Source organism: Artibeus jamaicensis, unplaced genomic scaffold (genome assembly GCF_021234435.1).
Source record: "Artibeus jamaicensis isolate MK-2021 breed Jamaican fruit bat unplaced genomic scaffold, CSHL_Jam_final contig_482, whole genome shotgun sequence".
In the NCBI taxonomy this organism is placed as follows: Eukaryota; Metazoa; Chordata; class Mammalia; order Chiroptera; family Phyllostomidae; genus Artibeus; species Artibeus jamaicensis.
The window spans coordinates 13,129,855-13,141,687 of NW_026521857.1; positions in this window are offsets into that span (position 1 = coordinate 13,129,855).

Genomic DNA, 11,833 nt, shown 5'->3' on the forward strand with positions numbered 1-11,833 from the left:
GTGTTGAGCATCTACTCTGTGGAAGACAGTATTGCTGCTGGGTCTCCGGTGCCTTCAAAGAAAAGGGAGGAAGTGTCTCATAGACCTCACATCGCACTGGTTGGGGAGGAGGGCTCTGGGGGAGACAGGACATAAACCAGTAAACAAGCAAGTGCTATGAAAAGCACTAAAGCAGGTAACAGGGAGTGAAGGTGCAGGGTGATGAGAACGGGGCCTTAGGAGAAACCCTATTTAAGGGCTACTATATACAGCTGTCACGGAAGGCCACTCTGATAAGTGACCTCAGTGCAGAAAGTGACAGGAGATGTGGGAGAGAAGGTTACAGGCAGAAGGGGAGAAGTGAGTGCAAAGTCCCTGGGGCAAGAGTATGCCTGTCACTATAAGGAATAGCAACAGGGTCACCTGGCTGAGCAAATGCAGAAGAGATTACAAGGAAATGGGACCAGAGATGTAGGCAGAGGCCAGATCCAGTGAGGCCTTGTAGGCCATGAAAGGACTGGGATGGCAGCTGTGAAAAGTCTTTGAGCAGAGACGTGATGGTATCTAACTTAGACTTTAGAGAGATCACTCTGGCTGTGTGTGCAGAATAGAGTGGAAACTGGACTGTCCCAGGGAGGAGAACAGGGTGATAGACTAGTGGTACGTTATTAACATGAGATTCATTGGCCATACCAGGAAGCCCAGACCAAGGTGAGTTAAAAACAAGTTCCTTGCGTCACCCTGGCTGGTGTAACTCAGTGGATCGAGCACCGGCCTGCAAACCAAAGGGTCGCCAGATTGGTTCCCAGTCAGGGCACATGCCTGGGTTGAAAGCCAGGTCCCCAGTAGGGGATGGGTGGGAGGCAACCACACATTGATGTTTCTCTCCCTCTCTTTCTCCCTCCCTTCCACTCTCTCTAGAAATAAATAAATAAAATCTTTTTTAAAAAGATGAGTTCCTTGAGTCAAATTATAAAGCCATAGTATTTCAATTAATCAGAAAGTTTGGGGGGTGAAACAATCCTACAACTGTGCTGCCCAGTGTATCAGCCACTAGCCACAGGTGTCTCTCGAGAACTTGAAATGCAGCTAGTCTGAACTGAGATGTTCTACAAGTATAAATTACATTGAGTTCTGAGGACATAGTACTAAAAACAAAAACCAGAATGTGAAATATATCATCAATACTTTTATACCGATTATATATCGAAATGATAATGTATTGGTATATTGGGTTAGGTAAAACACAGACTCATTTTCTCTCCTCAGATCTTTTATTACATACGGCATGCATGTGCATTTTATTCAATATTGTATTGTTTTCCAGCACAAGCCTAACTTCAATAAGATGACCAGGGCTTATATTTCTTTCCTTATACACTACAGGGCCCAGTAGCCTGTTAGTCACACCGTATGTGCTCTGAAAATGCTTGACCTTGTCTTGAAAGGAAGATCGTGAATACTAAGCTGCTGGCAAGCTGCTCGCAGAATTACTGAGAACCAGTTCATCTTAGTACAATCAGTCATGGAGAAACTTATAGACCAGTTGCAATAAAAAGGGTAACACAGCTTCTCTTAAAGGAGTTAATTTGGCAACGTAATAATAAAGGAAAGTAATCACACTTTTAAGATAGGACATTTTCCAAATGAAGTCAAAGCCTTTGGTAACAGGCTCTTCCTTTCTCTCCCACTACCTCTGGTCCCCACCACCTGCTGCTCCGGGCCCTGCAAGAGCTCAGTGCTGTCTGTGATGGGGGGCCGGGCTCGCCCTAGGGCTCCAGGGTCCCCGACGGCAGGACCAAGGGGAATCTCCACAACAGGGAGGGGGCAAGTGCCCGTCGGGACGGAAAAACATACCCTCGAAATGAATGTCGCCTATTTCTTTTCACCTGTTTTCCTCCATATTTTATATTTTACTAGAACATGACAGAAGTAGATAGAAAAAATTTGTTTAACTTTTTAAAATGTGGTTGCTAGAAAATTTTAAATCACATATGTAACTCCCACTTGTGGCTGACACTGTGTTTCTACTGGGCAGCACTGGTATTATAAACTGAATTATACAAAGAAATCCTTCGTTATTTCAAGACTTACTAAAATTTTTTCTAAAATGCATTGTCCGTCCTCGGATTTTAATAAATGAAGTTATGCAAAACATAGTTAGTGTAACTGAATTCAGTTAATATGTGTCAGTGACTCCGCATCCTAAAGCTTCGTTCTGAACATTTCTCAGTAGCCCCACGGCCGTGAAGATAGTGAAATGGTTCTTCCATGCTGGCCTTGTTCTTGCAGGGGCCCCTGGCCTGGGGTCCTCGGCTTCAAGGGTTCAGAAGATGCACTTGGTAAATGTCCCAGCTGAGATCTCAGGGACACTTTCTTCATGACTTGGTATGAGAACAGTGACTTTCCAGAACAGGTTTTTCTGGGTCATTCTGGCTGGTATCTTGCTAATTCATCTTTTCACCTCCCTAACTTGTATATGTCTTAGGTTGGACCCCACACCTAGACAGGACAGGGAAAGCTCCTGGGTGGACCCACCCCACCGGGTCTGGGAGGCTCAAAAGTCCACGGATTCACACCACTGAGGCTATGGTGTGCAAATGCACTGGGAGGCCTCACAGAGACGGCCACTAATGCGATTACTTTAGGCCGCGCCTCTCCCAATTCTAAGGTGACTTTCCAACATCTCATTTCTCGGGAATAAGCAAACGCTTGGGAAACAAGTTGAATTGTTCAAGTTCACCACGGGTGGCCATACACATTTAAAGGGCAACTCAGCCTTTTAGGAAGGCTAATTTCTTCCTAATTTATAGGAAGAAACAAATTGTTGGGGATCAGAATGTTTGGGTCACAGAGTCCCTTTGCTCTGCTCCCCGTGAGAGAAGCTGCTCTGCTCAGGAGAGCAGTCCATCGGAATTTGGAGGTTGCTTGATAGGCAAAGACGGGGACTAGGGGAGATAGAAGGGCATCCCAAACCTTTGTGAAAAGGGAAAATAGACACCCTCTGAAGAGTTAAACAATCAAGTCAAATCACCCATGATCAGAGAGGAGCCATTCGTACAGATAAACTTGGAATGAACACTCAAGATCTATTCATGTTCTGCACACATATCTAATCTAAGAGTCAGGAAGACAGAATGATTCCAGAGTAACATTTGCTTGAAGCATTAGCACATTTCATGGAGGAATGTGCTAATAACCCACAGAAGTAGAAAAGAGGTGTTTCAGAAGCAAACTTCAGCGCATCCCACGACACTAGAGGGTGTCCTGAGTGGAGGTGGTCTGGAAGCCAAAGGCAGCTTAGAATCCCCAGCTGTGGAGAAGGACACATCCAGCCGTCGGAGCCTGGGCCTCCCAACAGCTGCACCCTGGAACTGTGTTCCCTGGTTCTGAATCCAGTATTCGTAAGTTGATCATTCGACCTCCTGTGCAACTTTTCAATGGAAAAGACCATGCTAATGAGCTCAGTTTGATTATCTAGTCTGTCTACGAGTCATATTTTTCCAGCCTGGTAAGTTAATTGGACTTATGGTTGGAGATTGTTATCTCTCATGGGATTTTTTTAAAGCATGGAATTCATTCACAGAATGAAGCACATAAATGAATTGTGTTTCCAAAGGCTGTAAGACATACCCAAGTGGCAAATTCACTAAGTCCAGCTAGTGTATTCCTTCTGTTGAGAGCCCTCTGTGTTACTAAATCGCACTGCCTTCCAATACATTCTTCAACAGTGAGAACTACGAATCATGTTCTAATCTGGCTGAGATGCCCGACTTGGAATCTGCAAGTCCAATCACCTAATCACAGTCCCACACTTTGGAGAGCTATGTAGACCACTTGTGTGGAAAAGGGAAAAACAGTGAGCTGAAGAAGTTCCATTCAGAAGCAAGATTGCTTGATGGACAGACTGTAGAACTAAAAATGCTCAGCTGAGTGCTGTCTATTTTATTTCCAGTATGAGCACAGCCCACAAGAGTAAACAGGTAACCATACACGTTCCATAAGGCTAATCGGTAAAACCTACAGACTAGGGAAGAAAGCTGAAAAGACACTAAGTACATCAATCACATCTATTCTAAATAAGGGTGATTTTGCTTGGGTCCTCATGGTATTCTCATTAGGAAGTTCTGTGCCTCTTAATCTCAGAATGTCTCAGTCCTTCGAGTTGCGATAGCTCATTAGAACAGCTGTGCTCCAGATTCTTTCCTGACCATGCCTTTCAAATCTGCAAACCGGCACTCAGTAGGGTGGTTTCAGTTCCCCTCCCCACACTCCCCTTTCATCTACCTAGGTTTGCTTTCTAGAAGATCATCTTGGGAATTGACTGGCTTACATTTTTCCTGTTAAGTAGTTAAAGCAATGACTAAAAATATTTAACAGAATGGTTCAATAAAATTAAGTTAATGGTATAGTTTTAGTTTGTCCATTCCTCCAAATGGCAGAGATCAGTTCCTTTCATCAGAGCTCATATCACTCTGATGAGAGTTTGTTGATATGGAGCCCTCCAGCTTAGAGTCCGGTCAGGTGGGAACTTGGACTACATCTCATAATGGAACACAGCTGTCTAGACCCTCAAGGTCAGACATCAGGACCTCTCTTCCTGTCAGCACCATCCAATATCTGCCAGGTCTAAGCTCACAGCTATGCAAAGGTAAGTATTCCTAACCTCTTCCTTTTCTTATCCAACTTTCAAAGACTAAGCCATCAAACGTATTTAATAAACAGGCAAGATGAGTAAACAGAAAAGAAATAAATTAGGGAGGTTGATATTTTAGTAGAAACCTCTGTCCTGACCTGGTGGCTCACCTGGTTGGAGCACAGTCCCATACACTGAAAGGATGTGGGTTCAATTCCTGGTCAGGGCGCACTCGGGATGGAACTGACCGATGCTTCTCTTCTTTTCTCTTCTCTCTCTCTCGCATGCGCACTCTTTCTCCCCCTCCCTCCCTCAGCTTCTCCCCCTTTCTCTCTCTCTAAAAGCAATTTTAAAATGTCCCAAGGTGACGATTTAGAAAAAAAGGAAACAGAGTTATCGTGTTCCTGCAAACGCCTCATGTTCTGGGTTACTTCTGAGCACCCTTGGAACCGGGTGGGCGAGGGCTTTGACTGGATAGACCTCAAAGACAGGAGGCACATTACATGCTAGTGAGCTGAGAGGACAGAAGAGCCAGCTGTCAACCGCCAGATCTTAGATTTGTAAACGCTGGCTGAGGCCAACAGACAAGCCTTTTTCTCTGAAGCAACCATCTCGTGTAAAGCCTTATTTCCATTTGATGTCAGAAAAAAAATTAAGATTAAAGAAGTGAAATAATTTTCCCAACCTTACACAGCTTAGGAGATGCAAAGCTGGCATTCAAACCCCAGGGCCATGCTCTTTCCAATGAGCCTCATCAACCCAAACCTGCAGCCCTGAGCCATCTGCCAGGTGTCTGGGGATATCCATCCTGAACCTGGCTCTGGAGGCACACGGGCATCCACGGCTGAGGGGGACAATAGCTTCGGCACGGGTACAAGGTGGCCTGGCATTGAGTGAGTGACAAGTCAGGCACCATAGCTATGTCCAGGCTTGGAAAGCAAGCAAAACCATTGTCACGGGGGCAATCCAGTCTCTTCTTCTGGAAACAGGGACTTCTTAAATAATTGCTCCAAAAGGAGTAAAAAGTAAACATTCTTTAGCCTGCAAAGAGTATTTGGATGAATGCTAATTAGTGACATAATGCACTTATACCTGACCAGCCATTCCAGGATTTCAGAGATCTTCCACAAACAACTGATTATGACATTATCTTACGAGGTAGGTGCTTCATTCCCTAGGGCCATCAGGAGGAAATCGAGGAGCTCATATGAAGTCAGCAGTAGTATTTGCAAATTGTATCTGTTAGAGTCTAGTCAGAAGCCAGAAATCTCTGGTTTCTCAAACAGAGTGGATTTAATCCAGAGAACTGGTTACAGAAGGAATGAAAGAGCTGAAAAACCAAAAAGGATGCAGCAGAGTAATCTCAAGAGGAATGAAGCAGACACCCACTACTCTCCCCAGGGATGCAGGGGCAACAGGTGATGCTGCCAGGTCCCAGGGTAGGACTGCCTCTCTGGGTCCATGGATGAGGAGAGGCCAGCAATGGGCATGCTGACCAAAGTGAGGGCTGGAGATGGAGAGAAATATCCTGGCTTCTCCCTTCCTCTTGCCCTCCAGTCTTATACCAATTCCTCTTCCCAATGACTGAATTTAGAAGCTAGAGGGCAAGGGAGCCTGAGAAATGCATTTTCCTACCCCATAGGGCTCCACAGAGGAGGGCCAATGTTGAATCTAAGAGCAAATATCCACTATGTGCAAATCAACAATGTGGTGGCGAATAGGCTGCAAATGTGGCGATGGGCGGGATGGGTGGAGAAAGGAGAGATTGAAAGTATTACTGTAGGCCACCAATTAAAGGGGCAGGTAGCATGCAAAGACTTTCTTCGGCTCATCCCCCACAAAAGTGATTATCAAGTATAGTGCTTTTAGGAAAGTGAGGAGCAAGGCCATAATAATGGGCTAAAATCCAGGAAGCATCAACCTCAAGGAAGTACTAAGGACCAATGCATGCTTGCTTTGCAAACACTGTATTATAATAAAGCTGGTCTAGAAAGATGCAGATTGAAGGCAGCAGCTGACTGAGGTGAAGCAGCTGAAGCAGGGCAGAGGCAGCCCCAGCTCTAGCGGAAGGTGGGAGATCATACGCCGGGACCCCCAGGTGTCTAAGTCCAGGATGGTGGAGGGCACTGCACAGGCTGCTCCTACAGGAGGACCTCCTGTCCCTGGGATGGGCAATCATCACTTATTCACTCATTTCACAGACATTCACTGAACTCCCACCATGCACCTGTGCAGTGTACCAGGCACTATCCTGAGCACTGCAGATAAAACACAGATAGGAGGAACATCCAACCCCTACTATAAGGCAAAGCAGTACAGTCCACCCCGTCTGGAGGAGAGGGAGATAAGGCCTGTGCTGGCAGGGTGTGGGAAGAGAGAATGCTCATCCTCCTTCTGTTATTCCTAGTTCTGGGAGACACATTAATGGCAGTTAGACGTACAATAGGGACAGACGTATCTGCTGCGTTAATAGAGATATTACTTTTAAGAACAATGATATTTTCCCCTAGTTCAACTCAACAAATATTCATTGTGTGACAATTCAATGCCTAGAACTGGAGCTACAGCAATAAAGATTTTCTTTCAGCATCATAGGAATGGCCAATTCTTCAAATTTCAAATCTGGAAATTGCTGATAGAGACCTGAGCCCTCCACAGGTTTGCACAGAGGGTGGAGAGTGGTTCCCCACCAGGGCCCGGGGTTGGGAGTACGGGTCAGGGCCGAGTGAAGGCAACCTGAGGTAGCGGCCACGCTCCGGCGACGAAGAGCCTGTTTGATTTTGCCTGACATAAAGAAGTTTAGGGCTCTCTTCAACAGTATATACAGTAGAACAGTAGGAGGTTAGCATGAAGCATTTCATATTTTTTTAAAGATCTTATTTATTTATTTTTTAGAGAGGGGAAGGGAGAGAGAAACATCAATATGTGGTTGCTCTCATATACGCCCTACTGGGGACCTGGACTGCAACCGAGGCATCTGCCCTGACTGGGAATGGAACCCGAAATCCTTTGATTCACAGGCCAGCACTCAATCCACTGAGCCACACCAGCCAGGAAATATTTTCATATTTTTGTGAATAGGTGAAGCACAGAGAACTTTAAGGACTCTGTGTGGTACCCTAATAATGGACACATGTCCTTGCACATTTGTCCAAGCCCACAGAATGTACAACACCAGAAGTGAACGGGAATGTAAAGGGGACAGCAGTGCATGTGCGGAGTGCAGGAAGCACAAGGGAAATCTTTGTATCTTCCACTCAATTTTGCCATAAACCTAAAACCGCTCTTAAAAAAATAAAGTATTAATTTCAAAAGAATGACCAAAAAAAGTACAATGTTTCAGCAAGATAGCAGCTGAGTAAACTACCGAGAATAGCCAGCCAGGCAGGATTCAGGCCCCTGGGCGGCTCTGCATGGGCCTGAGGCAGTTGCGGCGGGGGTGGGGGGGGGGGGGGCGGGGGGGGGGGGAGCTCACAGTCTCTCTCTCCGCCCACTGAAAGGGGCAGGGACCAGACCCCAGTAGGTTTTAGTCTAATTTGCTCCTTTATAATAAAGATTTGCAGAAAACATCTAAGTAATTTAACTAGTCCAGGACTATAATTAACTTTTTGATTTGTTAATAATTAGAGAAAAAGATACATCTGATCTGAACAAGTTTCTTACATTGTTAATCTTTTTTTTTTTTAATGTTTCCTCAGGGCTCCTAAAGAAAAATTCGTTATTCAAGATACTGTTTCTCTTGCTGTTATGCTCAAAACTGAATTCTTGGGAAAGTACTGTTGTTTCTTAAAAGTAAGGTAACATCTGTTTCTCTGTCATAACAGAAAATAAGTCATGACCTTGAGTGTCCTGCCGCCTTGGAGTAGATAGAATGTCTGCTTCCTGGAATATCTGTTAGCCTTGAAAGTTGAATTTTTAAGCATGATCAGGGCCGTAGTTATCCAAGGGTGGATCTGTTTACTCAGCTACAGAGTATTGGGTATCACGTAACAATTTGAACCGAACTGTCCGTCGGTTTGTTTTCCCGAAAAGATAAGGGCTGCTGGAGTCCTGTGGGGTTCTCCCCACCCTCCACAGCCTGCGGCTTGGTGAGACTGCCCAGGAGCTGTCTCTCTCGTTTATTCCGGCCCATTTTACCCCACGGCTTCCCGCTGCCTCATTTTAAGTGAGTTTGTCTGGAGAAAAAGTTAACCTACCCTGATTTGCTCTTAATCAGCATTTTGATCATGACATTTACCTAAGGATTTTTGGCACTTTTGTTAAAAAGAAACAACGGACCTCAAATGGAATTTGAGGCTAAGCCCCAGGTCAGCAAATGCAGACTTAATACCTAACCTAATCGCAGCTTCAGCTTCTCCCAGGAATGTGCTCCAAACCAGCCGTGCTGGACTTTCCTGACCCGAGCTAGGCTTAGTGGGGCAGCCTGCCCGACAGACCCCTGCTTTCCTCTTAAGCAAAGTGGCCTTGCCTAAAATAATCCTCTGTTTATGACTTGCTTATCCTACCTGCTTTCTGCCTTCGAAACTCTTCTGCAGCGCTTTGGAGTCCTTTTGCTTTCCAGGATGGGTTGCTGCCTAATTCGTGAATCACTGAATAAAGCTAATTTAATACTCAAATTTACTCAGTTGGATTTTGTTTTGTTTTGTTTTTTTTAAATGGTTTTAGCACCTAGAGACATCATTGAGGCTTTAGGGTTTTCCTATAAGATCAGAACAGTGTCACTGTCATGGACCTGGGCAACCAAGTCAGAATATCATCCATAAATCCAGCAACTCTTTGGGGCTGAACCAGAGGGTTGGGTGGATTTTGTTTTGTTCGCTCCTTTGGCTTGTTCTTGCAAGCAGCTCGGGCAGTTTAACAGGTATGGGAGGGCAAGCTCGGCTCCGGGACATGCCCTTCTCGGCATTAACGTCAAAAGATTTAATATCTAGGTTCATGCGTTGAGAATTAATAGAGTTAGCTGTCAAAGCAAGCTGGATCCACCCTTGGAGAGAAGAAGAGAATGGACAATACAAGAAAAACCTAAAATGAAGAGCTTCCAAACATTCCTGCCGACCAACTACCATGGCAGACAAATGAGAAAATAGGTTCTGAGAACAGCCTGATGGTTGCCGGAGGGGAGGGCATCGGGGGCTGGGTGAGAAGGGTGAAGGAATAAGCACAAATTGGTAGTTACAGAATAGACACAGGCAATAGAGTTGATAATGTTGTAATGACAGTATTATTCAATATGCACGGTGTCAGGTGGGTGCTTGAAATATGAGGGGAAACACTTCGTAAAGTATACGACTGTCTAACCACTGTGCCACAGGCGGCAAACGAATCCAGCCCCCCACCTTACTTTTTCCGGCCCGCACCTGTTTCACCGGCAGCACCCCGGAGCTCCTCACCCCGAGTTAAGGAGGAGTCACAGTTACACAGTCCTAAAGTTCCGTTCGGCCCTCTGAAGACCACCGGGAGGCTCGTGTGGTCGCCGGTGAAAATGAGTCTGACACCCCTGCTCTATGCTCTACCCCTGAAGCTAATACAAAATAATATTGAATGTAAACTATATCTAAAAAATGAAATTTAAAAAAATAAAAAGAAAATAGCTCTGGAATTTTACTTAAAGCCATACAACCATTTTTTGTTTCATCTTATTTTTTTGTAAAGACAGTTTTTTTTTCTAGTTTTCAAAGTCTGGGTTGTCATTTTAACATATTCACAATAACTCAGGTTAGCCAGGGGAGACTTTGAAGTTAAAATAGTTCCCCACCCAGAACCGATAACCCATTTCTCAGGCCTCTGTGGCAGTTTTTGTTTCACTTGAGTCACAGACTTAGCACAGTGTCTCTTGTATTATCGCACATATTTCTGTCTTTCTTACCTAAGACCCCTTGAGGGCAGCAGGGACATCTTGATCTTTCCGGTGCCCCCATAGTCCCTCACCCTGAGCTGATGCATACCGAGCGCTCAGGGGCAGGTGCTGGCAGTTTGGATCATGGTCAAGTGCGCATGCTCTGGAACCAAACGACCTACTTTGAGCCCCAGCTGTGCCACATCTCAGTGTTTTCTCACAGAGGAAATTATAGTATCTGCTTCCCAGGAATGTCGTGAGAAGTAAATTAGATAATCTGTGTAGATAGTAAGCACTTAAAATATTTAAGGTGTGCCCTGGTTGGTCTAGCTCAGTGGATTGAGTGCTAGCCTCTGAATTAAAGGGTCACTTGGTTTGATTCCCAGTTGGGGCACTTGCCTGGGTTGCAGGCCAGGTTCCCAGTAGCAGACACGTGATAGGCAACCACGCGTTGATGTTTCCCTCCATCTCTGTCTCCCTCCCTTCCCCCTCTTTAAAAATAAATAAATCTAGACAGAAATATTGATCACTACTGGTAAAACAGTATACTGGCCAAGAAAAACCTAGTCATTTAGACCGGCACGGAGAGGAACTTAGGAAGTGGGAAGGTTAGGAAGTGGGTACTGGGGGAAAACCACCATTACTTGTCCACCATCCTCAAGAAGGCTTTGAAGAACTGAGGTCTTTGAAGAACTGAGGACTGAGGTCTTTGAAGAACTTAGGTGAAGGGAGAATCCAGTGAATTTACCTGGAAGAGTCTCAGAGGCAGTAGGAGAACCCCGGAAAATTGCTCTATGCCGCCCTCTCTGACTTGCCCCCCTCACCTTCTCTCCTTCCCCCCGCACCTGCCAGAACAGCGCATCCCTCGGGAACTTGGAAAGAAACCCTGAGGACCAGGTGCAGAGCCCGTCATGCCACCAGCTGCCACCGAGCCTTCCCCGAGCACACGACCGTCCTGTCCCCTCTGTGTGATGTGCCTACGGGTGTTCCTGCTTCAGTCACTCTGCCCTGAGAGCAGTGCACAAACTGTGCACCGACTGCATGGCCTGGTCTCGTTAACAAAGGACAGTGACAGGACTGCGGCAACCCCAGTTACTGCACGTGTTAATGCTGAGCTAGAATAAACACACCTACACGCAAATGACCCCTAACATCCAACCGAATTCCAGTGACAAAGAAATGATAAGTATTCCCTGGCAGGGCTGCTTACTTGGTTGGAGTGCCATCCTGTGCACCAAAACGTTATGAGTTCGATTCCCAGTCAGGCCACAAACCTGGCTGCCGGTTTGGTCCCTGGTCAGGGCATGTACAGGAGGTAACCAATCAATGTTTCTCTCTCACATTGATGTTTCTCTCTCTCTCTCTTCCACTCTCTCTAAAAT